This window comes from Lolium perenne, chromosome 1 (assembly GCF_019359855.2).
Source record: "Lolium perenne isolate Kyuss_39 chromosome 1, Kyuss_2.0, whole genome shotgun sequence".
Lineage (NCBI taxonomy): Eukaryota > Viridiplantae > Streptophyta > Magnoliopsida > Poales > Poaceae > Lolium > Lolium perenne.
The window spans coordinates 58,079,309-58,091,100 of record NC_067244.2 but is presented as its reverse complement, the minus strand read 5'-3'; positions in this window follow the sequence as shown (position 1 = coordinate 58,091,100).

The window sequence follows — 11,792 nt, the reverse complement described above, 5'->3', positions numbered from 1 at the left end:
CCGACTTTGCTGCCATCTCCACAGGGGTAGAATAGGAATTTGGAAGCGTGTGAAATTTTTGTATTTTGTGGGCGGCAAGTTTTGCCGCTATGAGATTTTGAATTTGGCCACCGTCCAAGTATAATGATAAAAAATTGTGACACCATACTAGTACCTCTGTTCAAGGCCGAGTGCAAAATCAAATCATCATCACGTTGAATATAGGTCACTACCATGATCATGATCTATCTTCTGGACAGAGATCCAGTGCCCCCACGTTCACAGGGCACAACGTGACCTGAGGCTTCCCATCCACCATTCGTTTCAATCCAACGGCAAGGAAAGCAACAGCGTGACCCGATTAATTTCTGCTGAGCTGAAGAGCTGCTGTGTTCTCTCGAACCTGAAGAAATAGAGAAGGGAACAGAAGATGATTTCGGTTCCGAGCGCATCTGTCCGGGCCAAAAATGTATCTGGTACAAACTCCAGCGGGACGACGCATAGTGACTGGGCCGTTCGCAGCGACGCAAACATGCCCAAATATGTGTCTCGGATCCGTCGTGCGGACGCTGCGTGGACGCGTAAAGTGTCCGCTCGCATCTGGAGAACGTTTCGTCAGGCCCGCTTGGCAGTGACCCAGCGTCGATGCGTCTTCTCAGCGGCGCCGCTTCGGCAGTCTGCGGTCGCGTAAAATGGCGATGCCTCGGGTGGCACGCGTCGTCACCTACCTCTGCGAATGGCGATGCCACGCGTGCAGCGGCCGTCGCGTGCCTCCGACCTATATAAACAGGAGCGTACGCATATCATCTCCTCCCACACTAAACCCTAGCCGCTGCCGCTCAACCTCCTACTGGGTTTTGTATAGAACTAGAACGCATAATTTAATCTCAAGTTTGATGTGCCCTGTGAACGTGGGGGCACTAGATCTATGTCCCTATCTTCTTAATCCCAATCAAAAATGCGTTTGAAATATTTCAGGATTGGTGGGAGATTTCGCCGCCCAACTGAGATTAAATTAAACCACGCGTTCGACAATTCAAACTTGAGACCAAGGCTATGATACCATTTAAGTTCGAACTGATTGAAAAAGGCTATGCAATTAATTTATATAACATCCATAGGAACAACTACCAAGTTGATCCCAACCGCAGATAAATGCATCCACCAACAATAGTAGGAACGGTGCCTTATTCTAAGGAAACATTTCACAAGACCAATGTACTCACTATGTAGTGTTCATCTCCAATTATCTATGGCATTTTCTAAGTCTTTGGAAGATTATAACGAACTTGATTGGCCTCGTGCAATAGGGCATGACATGCTTCTAATCTCGATCTCAACATGTTAACTTTTGTTCTTAGCATAGCTGTTGCAACTCGTTCTACTTGGAGTTGTTCCTCCAAAACTTGAGCAGAGAAAGACTTGGACTTGGGCTTCAAAACCCAGCATTTCACAGGAAAGAGATATCTTTATCTTTCCCATGTTTTGCCATCTCGAATTTCATATTAGCATGACAAGTTTTGAGTTGTGTAAAAAGAAAAGTTATTACAAAGAAAAATGCAGATGGTAGATTTAATGTGTACGAACTACTTTTAATCATACAAGTTGGCATGCCTGACTATAATAAGGACCGTCTATCTTGCTAGCAGGCATAATTATTAAGGTATTATTAATGGGCTACCATGTTCATAGTCTTCGAAGAAACAACCTTTATTGCATTACGAGCAGAAAACAATTCACACGTGCGCTCAGATTCAAATTTTCAGCATGCAGCCTATTTATGGTTTAATTGAAGTACACATCATTATATTATTTCACACAAAATACAGCAGCCACATGGAACATATCTAATTTTAGTACAACAACAAAATTTGCAATTATTACAGACCAGGAAATTTTGAACGAAATTTTGAGCAGTAATTAATTACAGCATTGGCATCAAGATCCACTTGATCGAACAAATGTAATCAAAGTTTATTTAGACACCTTCAATTCCCAGACACATCACAACTGGCTTAGCATGACAAGTGCATAGGAGATTCTTTAGAACATTTTCTGTCAAAGTTTGCCTATTTTTCAATTCATGTATCTCTTGGCGTGTGTTGGCAATTATTTCATCAGCATCTTTGTTTTCCCGCCCAAATATATCAACTGCCTCTTGGAGTGCATCCCCCAAATCTCTTTGCGCCAGATTAAGTTGAGCAATAGATACCATGGGCCTATGCGAGCAATATGCACTCTCACTGCTGCTTTGTGAAACATCAATACTTGAGGCATTGGCCCTTGCTTCTGGCTTTGTAGCTTTATTTGAAGCCTGAAATTTAGATAAAACAAGTTACAACATCATATGATGCAATAAAAGACCTCCAATTTCAAGAGCATCATTGAGCTGATATAACATAGCAAGCAATCCAAAATAGAGCCTCGTACATCTATTTCTTCTGGAACGGTTGGTGTACTGGACTCAGTGGACCAATGAGAGCATCGTGCCAGCATCACTTTGTTGCTCTGTGAAATGACCGCAACACTTGATAAATGGGTTGTCCCTACTGACATTACAGCTTTGTTTGCAGGCTGAAACTAAGACAAAACAAGTTAAAATGCAATACAATACACGGCAAACAAACAGCACTGTTGACATAATTTTGAAAGAACCATGGGCAGATATAACAAAGAAACCAGTTAAGCCACATGCCTCTTAGAACAAACCAAACTAGATCATGGCGATGATGTATACAATGAACCAAGCAACTAGACATCATGTGCCCAATAACGAAGCCAGGTCACTGCATAGAAGAAATCTAGCAAATAGCCAAATACAGTCAAAACATGTGCATCGCATGAACACCGTGCTCTGTACCAAACTACCAATTACTCTGCATCAATACTTCAATACTGTGGATTGGACGGAACTGTGGAGGAAGAATTTCCTGCAGCAGCCGAGCGGGTAGTGAAGAGCCTCACGCCGGAGTGAAGATGGACCAACCGATGGAAGAGCAGCTCCAGGCGGTCTGCTGAATGAGAAATTGCGACCCCGCGATGCCTCGAGCACCTCCTGTCGCCGGCGGCCGTGCTCAGATTCCTCCTCCTAGGTCGCGCCTCCCTGCTCAGCGTCCTCCTCCTAGGCCGCGCTTCCCTGCTTGTCCGCCTATGCGCAGAGGAGGCGGTCGACCTAGCCCTCGGCCTCGAGGCTGACCATGGGGCCACGCATGCTATCGCGGCGGAGGCGCGCCCCTGCTGCAGGAGCTCCTACACCATGCTCTCTGGCGTTCCCGACGAGCTTGCAAGTGGGGACGGACTACTGGGACGGCGGCGGCGGATACTGGCGACGATGCCGGCCGGAACGACGATGGCGGCCGGGCAGGAAACCCTAACCCTATCCTTTCATTGAACGGGACAGGTTAAAGGGGAAAATGGGCACTGGGCTCTCGGGCGGGGAACGATTGGAAGGGGCGGGCCAGAGTTGTACGTGAGGGCAGTTTTTTCGTTGTTAGCAGCAAGTGTTAGGGGCATTTTGGTCCACCGCCGCTCGGGAGCAGAAGAAGCTCGGGAAGCAGGTCTCGCCCAACTTCCGGATTGCTAGTTCATTTAGGCACAACGCTTCTTCAAAGCGCTTTTCTAATTGTTGGTGTTTGTTTGGGCTGCTACTTTTGGACCTCAAAAGCTCTAAAAGCAGAAGCAGAAGCCCAAACAAACAGGGCCTTAGCTTTCATATACCCTCAAAATTTAAAATAGTGTAATCCCCCGAAAGGGTATCATGGTATCATTTAATCTCAGCTATCTCACCCCTAATACCAAACATGTATCATTTAATCTCAGCCGTTCTTTTGTTTTACTCAAGAAAACATTTTTATTTTGGGAGTTTATAGAAGCACAAGCCATCGTCTACATTGGCACTGTGTTATGAAAAATATCATCTTCATCGTACATGGTTATGTGAAGATATTGATATATAATTCTGTGCTAGGAAAACAAATAGCAATTACTATGTTACAAGAACCATCTTCAAGCTCGAAGATACGAAGTTCATTGGTCCACCAACCAAGGCTGATAAAATATTATATATTAATTTAGTACTAATATTTCGTATTTACTCATATTAAGGTCTAACTTTTTTCCCCATGACAACCCAGTTTTGATATAAAATCTAACGGTGGCCATGTGTGGGTCAGATAAAAAGTATTGAGGTAGTAAATTTATACATAGATATTGGATAATGTATTTTAAATTTCAAAAAATATGGTAGAAATATATAAATTAGATAGTCTTGTCGTGCAATATGCATGCCGCAAAAGGTAAGATAGATCCTTAAAAATTCTCGACTCTAATCACAAAAATATACATAATCCGAATGGGGTGTCCATGAAAAAGTTTTGTCACTTTCGTATTAGGGTATACTTCTATTTCATACTGACTAAAAAACTTAATTGTAATGAACTCACATATTACTCCTTCCATTACTTCTTTTAGGGTGTATTAGTTTTTCAAAAGCCAAACTTTAGGCTTTGTGACTAATTTTAGCAAAAAATAATAATTATCAACATCAAATAAAATATGGAAATATATTTTAAAATTATATATGTCGTGACGTGCAAAGCACGTGCTACTTACTAGTAGATTACTAGAAAATGAATGAAGCAATTGAACATGGAGCGTATTATATAAACAGCTAGATCATTTGAATATGGATATACCACATCATGTCAATGGGACTCAGAAAAACAAAGCTAGACATTTAAACAAGTAATATAACTATTTTTTCACAATGTTTCAAGTAGAATAGGAAGCTAGGTTAGGAATAAAGCAATCATGTTTCAAGTAGAATAGGAAGCTAGGTTAGGAATAAAGCAATCATGTTTCAAGTAGAATAGGAAGCTAGGTTAGGAATAAAGCAATAAAAAAACACGAAGTGCATCATTTCAGCTAGGATCATTTCTATCAAACTTCATGCACTAGCCATGGAACAACAGGCAAACTCAATGAAGCAACAGGCAAAAAGTTAACATAATAGAATTTTAGGACTTGTTTAACATAGCCAAATCATGTAACTTATACCCAGGCATGCCGGATGCCAGATGAGTCAAAGGCAAAGGTGTGCAATGTTCCATATGGTCATTGTTTATATTTTATTAGATTCCATTAGGCAACTTAGGTAGTGCAACATACAGAAAATGATGCAATTGAACTACGCACAGGAGGTAAATTAACATTCCAAAAAAAACAGGGAACTTACGTGAGCTTTTTTTTGAGTCACACGGACCTCATCAGGTACTTGGGCGGAAGAACCTGGTGCCACACTGTTTCTCCTCTGCATGAAGGAGAGGCCAATTGTAAACAGAAACAGGATCCAAGATATAGAAGTTTGCATTAAGCAATATACAAAAAACAGCAGGTACTTACATGATTATAGGCAAGCTTTACTCTACGTTTCTGAGTGTAAGATGTGCTTGCTGCACGTGTAATAACAACAAACAGTTACGAGTCAAGGATTTGCTATAATTAAATTGACACCAAACAATAGTAGAAACATTATGACGTGCATAAACATGTAATACAGGATCGCAGAAAGATATCAAACATGATGTAACTAGAGCAGTAGCCTACGGCCAAATAGTGAGAAATTGTAATCGTGTCAATGGTGGACTTGTATAGCCTACCCCAACTTGTTTGGGAATAAAGCTTTGTTGTTGGTGGTGTTGTTGTTGTTGTCAATCGTGGACATGTAGAGCATTCAACGGCTCATGATTGGTGGCTCATATTTTGTAGAGTTTCAGCGAATGGGTGGGTTAGGTCACTCAGACCACGACACTCTGTATTTATATCATCTGAGTTAGTGTTACAATACCACTGGACATGGGCCTCTATGGGCCTCACACTGGATACAATATTACTACAGCGCTACTACTAAATTCACTCATGGTCCAACACACCCCCTCAAGATGATCATGGGTAAACAACCATGGCCATCTTGCAACAACATGACACATATGACAACTACGAGTAATGAACTTTCAGCATAACTCCTAGGATACATGACAGCATTGCACTTTCCATCATCTTGTCATCTCGATTCATCTCTTCATCAGCAGCGAAGACATCCAGCTTCAACCATCTGGGATACGCACAACTCCTAACCATACACATCCTCAACAACCCCGGCTGCCTCACCACACAAGTTCTGCAAAACCATCCACACTCGCCTCAATGTCCTCAGCCTCTCTTCTCCACTCTGCCCGGCCACTGACCTCTTCCGTCTCTCCCACAAACCCCCAGCCAACTCCTGCCTCAACCATCCACTCCTCAAGTACCCATGCCTATCCCCCGGTCAGGCCTCAACCAGTCTCACCTCAGGCACGCATGCCTTTCCCCTGGACATATCCACAACCATCACCATCACCACTAAACCGCAGCCTCATCAACTACATCACGACTCAATCGCAGCCTCATCAACTCCATCACAACATATCCTCACAGCCTCACATCTCCATTTTCTCCTCACTTCCACTCGGATGGCGCCTCGTCTGCGCGCCCTGGCCAACCTGGCAGACCGCACCTGGCCACATCGACCGGCTCGCGCTGGTCAACGTCCAGCACCAACCTCCGGCTCCGCCCTGCGCTCAAAGGCTCGGCCCACTCCGCATGCCTCCAACATCTCCCCCTCGCACGGATCCAGATCTCTCTGCCATGGATTCACTTCCTCTTCTCTCCTTTCTAAACCAAAACGATCTTGACCCTCTTCTTTGTCCCGGCGCGAGCAGCCGCCGATCTCACACAACTTGCATCGCTGTGTGTGATAGCCGCAACCCATGCAGAGCACCTGATGCGGCCTCCCGCCGCCTGGATTTGTACATCTCAACGGTGGTTTTTGTGGTCAAAGGAAGAACTTGTATGGTACTGTTTGGGGCGGCTAGCACTAGCAGGAAGGAAACCTAGGCTCTGATACCATGTAGAGTTTCAGCAAATGGGTGGGTTAGGTCACGGAAAAAAAATACTTATGCGTCGTGTTTAAATCTAAAGGATGAGGTGGTTACAAACGAAAGCACTTGTAAGTTGAAAATATACTAGCACGAATTCAGAAATAACCTCATATGAAATACTTCTAACAGAACAAAAGGCGCATGGAAGTATGGTTACCTATTTCTGGGCGGCGTTTAGACGTGTTCCGCGTTCTTACGGGTGACGTGGAGGTCGGCGAGGGGACTGCTGTTGCGGTGGGTGCCGGGGAAGCAGATCTTGGGGGGTCAGAGAAGGACATGCTGGGCGGTCGATGAAGTGTTCAGCGCGCCGGCCGAAGTAGAAGGTCGGTGAAGCAGATGATGTGCAGTGCACGGGGACGTCGGTGTCGGCGAAGCTGGTCAGGTGCGGTGGTCGATAGAGTCGGTGAACGAGATACGGTGCGGTGGACGCCGGAGTAGGTGCAGATCAAGCGGATAGGGCAGCCTCGAGGTTTGAAGCCGTGGCAGCTTGAACGGCGAAGTGCGGCGGTGATTTTCCGGTGCGGCGGCCGTGAAGGTGGGAGGTAGGTAAGAGGAGCGGTTTCTCTGAGGGCTTGCGGGCGAAACTAGGGCGAAGCTGGGCGATAGAGGAGAAAAAGGGAATTTCGCAGTTCTTCTTTTGAGGGAAAAAAATATTCGCAGATCTGAAACTTTGCGGCGCGAGATATTTGGGCGTTGGCGGGGAATTTTACCGCTCGATGAGATTAAATTTTGCCTGCAGTAGGTAATAATAATAATAAATAGTAGGCCCTACTAGTAGTACTGTAAGTCTGTTCAGTAATCCAAGGGGGTCGAGGTAGAGGAATCCATTATGTGAATCCACATTTCAAAGTGTCCAAAAATTCTAAACTGAAATTTTACATGTATATCTAGATATTTTATGTTGGTACATAAGTTTTTTTAAAAAAATATGTGGCTCCTGTAAAAAAAGACAAATTTTGATGTCAGAACACGACTACGTACATTTTTGCCTTTTTTGTACACACCACACAAAATGTTGTTTTTCCACGAAAACTTATGAACGAACATAGGATGTCACATCGTATACCAAAAAATTTATATCAGATTTTTTAACATTTATATAATTGTTTTTTATTATTTCCAATAATCGGTGCATATGCACGTGTGTGCCAAAACGCCACCTCCAGGGGCTAGGAGTTTCTAAACTTCTTATGGCACATCAAATAAAATGTTGTTCAATCAATAATAATAATGTGCTTATGATTGTTACTCCCTTCCACCATTAATAAAGTCCACATCAGTCTCGTGTCAAACTTTGACTCGAGATTTAGGTACCCACATGATAGTGCTAGTATCATAGCTAGTATCATACACATTGGTCCCACAAAACTGCTGATGTGGCAGCTAATTAAGTAGGAGAGAGGAGATTAGTGTAACATAGGTAGATATTATATCATAGCGCAAACAACGAGATACATGCTTAGGGTTAGGGGTAGATACATGATTTTTCTGGTTTGAATATGTCTAGACCTTATTTATCAACTTAATTGAATGCTTACTATATAACATAAGAAGACCTTGTTTTTTTATTTTGTTTTTTAATTTTTATACGGATTTGAATCTTGGTCAAATCCTAGGTTTCACCAAGATTTGAATAAGTTTAAAACATGAATATGAAAAAGTAAGCATGCATGTATGCTTCATAATTAATCACTTCAAAATGAAGCTCTTGGGAGGGTTTTTGAAATTTCCATGTTTGAAACCAAAAACCACATATCATCATGCTTGACTTCATGAGACAGAGTTTAGGTTAGGGGGTAGATACATGATTTCTCTGGTTTGAATATGTCTAGACCTTGTTTATCAACTTAATTGAATGCTTACAATATAACATAAGAAGACTATGTGCCTTGGTTTTTCATTTTTTGTTTTTTTTAAATTATGCCCATTTGAATCTTGGTCAAATCCTAGGTTTGACCATGATTTAAACAAGTTTAAAACATGATTATGAAAAGTAAGCATGTATCCTTCGTAGTCACTCCAAAATGAAGCTCGATCTTGGGAGGGTTTTTGAAATTTCCATGTTTGAAACCAAAAAACCACATACTTATCTTCATGCTTGACTTCATAAGACAGAGTTAATTAGGGGTAGCTTGATACATGATTTTTCTGGTTTGAATATGTCTAGACCTTATTTATCAACTTAATTGAATGCTTACTATATGACATAAGAAGACCTTGGTTTTCATTTTTTATACCCATTTGAATCTTGGTCAAATCATAGGTTTGACCAAGATTTGAACAAGTTTAAAACATGAATATGAAAAAGTAAGCACGTACGTATGCTTCTTAGTCACTCCAAAATGAAGCTCTTGGGAGGGTTTTTGAAATTTCCATGCTTGAAACCAAAAACCACTTCTCTTCATGCATGCTTGACTTCATAAGACAGAGTTTAGGGTTAGGGGGTAGATACATGATTTCTCTCGTTTGAATATGTCTAGACCTTGTTTATCAACTTAATTGAATGCTTACTATATAACATAAGAAGACCTTGTTTTTTTTTGAATTTTTATACCCATTTGAATCTTGGTCAAATCCTTGGTTCCACCAAGATTTGAATAAGTTAAAAACATGAATATGAAAAAGTAAGCATGTATGCTTCTTAGTCACTTCAAAATGAAGCTCTTGGGAGGGTTTTTGAATTTCCATGTTCGAAACCAAAAACCACATATCTTCATGCTTGACTTCATGAAACAGAGTTTAGGGTTAGGGGTAGATACATGCATGATTTTTCTTGTTTGAATATGTCTAGACCTTGTTTATCAACTTAATTGAATGCCTACTATATAACATAAGAAGACCTTTTTTGTTTTTTTTTTGAATTTTTATACCCATTTGAATCTTGGTCAAATCCTAGGTTTCACCAAGATTTGAATAAGTTTAAAACATGACTATGAAAAAGTAACCATGCATGTATGCTTCTTAATTAATCACTTCGAAATGAAGCTCTTGGGAGGGTTTTTGAAATTTCCATGTTTGAAACCAAAAACCACATATCTTCATGCATGCGCTTGACTTCATGAGACAGAGTTTAGGGTTAGGGGGTAGATACATGATTTCTCTCGTTTGAATATGTCTAGACCTTGTTTATCAACTTAATTGAATGATGCTTACTATATGACATAAGAAGACTATGTGCCTTGATTTTTTTAAATTTTGCCCATTTGAATCTTGGCCAAATCCTAGGTTTGACCATGATTTAAACAAGTTTAAAACATGAATATGAAAAATTAAGCATGTATCCTTCGTAGTCACTCCAAAATGGAAGCTCTTGAGAGCGTTTTTTAAATTTCCATGATTGAAACCAAAAACCACTTCTCTTCATGCATGCTTGACTTCATAAGACAGAGTTTAGGGTTAGGGGGTAGATACATGATTTTCCTGGTTTGAATATGTGTAGACCTTGTTTATCAAATTAATTGAATGCTTACTATATAACATAAGAAGACCTTGTTTTTTTTGAATTTTTATACCCATTTGAATCTTGGTCAAATCCTTGGTTCCACCAAGATTTGAATAAGTTAAAAACATGAATATGAAAAAGTAAGCATGTATGCTTCTTAGTCACTTCAAAATGAAGCTCTTGGGAGGGTTTTTGAATTTCCATGTTCGAAACCAAAAACCACATATCTTCATGCTTGACTTCATGAAACATAGTTTAGGGTTAGGGGTAGATACATGCATGATTTTTCTGGTTTGAATATGTCTAGACCTTGTTTATCAACTTAATTGAAATTTCCATGTTTGAAACCAAAAAAACCACGTACTTCTCTTCATGCTTGACTTCATAAGACAGAGTTTGGGGATAGGGGTAGCTTGATACATGAATTTTCTGGTTTGAATATGTCTAGACCTTGTTTATCAACTTAATTGAATGCTTACTAGATGACATAAGATGACTATGTGCATTGGTTTTTCATTTTATTGTTTTTTTGAATTTTTATGCCCATTTGAATCTTGGTCAAATCCTAGGTTTGACCATGATTTAAACAAGTTTAAAACATGAATATGAAAAATTAAGCATGTATCCTTCGTAGTCACTCCAAAATGAAGCTCGATCTTGAGAGGGTTTTTGAAATTTCCATGTTTGAAACCAAAAAACCACGTACTTCTCTTCATGCTAGACTTCATAAGACAAAGTTTGGGGTTAGGGTTAGCTTGATACATAAACTTTCTGGTTTGAATATGTCTAGACATTATTTATCAACTTAATTGATGAATGCTTACTAGATGACATAAGAGTTTTTGAAATTTCCATGCTTGAAAACCAAAAACCACTTCTCTTCATGCATGCTTGACTTCATAAGATAGAGTTTGGGTTAGGGGGTAGATACATGATTTTCCCTGCTAGTTTGAATATGTCTAGACCTTGTTTATCAATTTAATTGAATGCTCACTATATGACATGAGCAGACCTTGGTTTTAATTTTTTTATACACATTTGATTCTTCGTCAAATCCTAGGTTTGTTGACCAAGATTTGAACAAGTTTAAAACATTAATATGAAAAGGTAAGCATGTATGCTTCTTAATTAGTCACTCCAAAATGAAGCTCTTGGGAGGGTTTTTGAAATTTCCATGATTGAAACCAAAAACCACTTCTCTTCATGCTTGAATTCATAAGTCGGGGTTTAGGGATATATAGGGGGTAGATACATGATTTTTCTGGTTTGAATATGTCTAGAGCTTGTTTTTCAACTTGAATGCTTACTATATGACATACGAAGACTATTTGCTAACGGAGGGAGTAAGCACTCTAGCTATGAAAAGTACCAAACGATGCATACCAAAATGATTT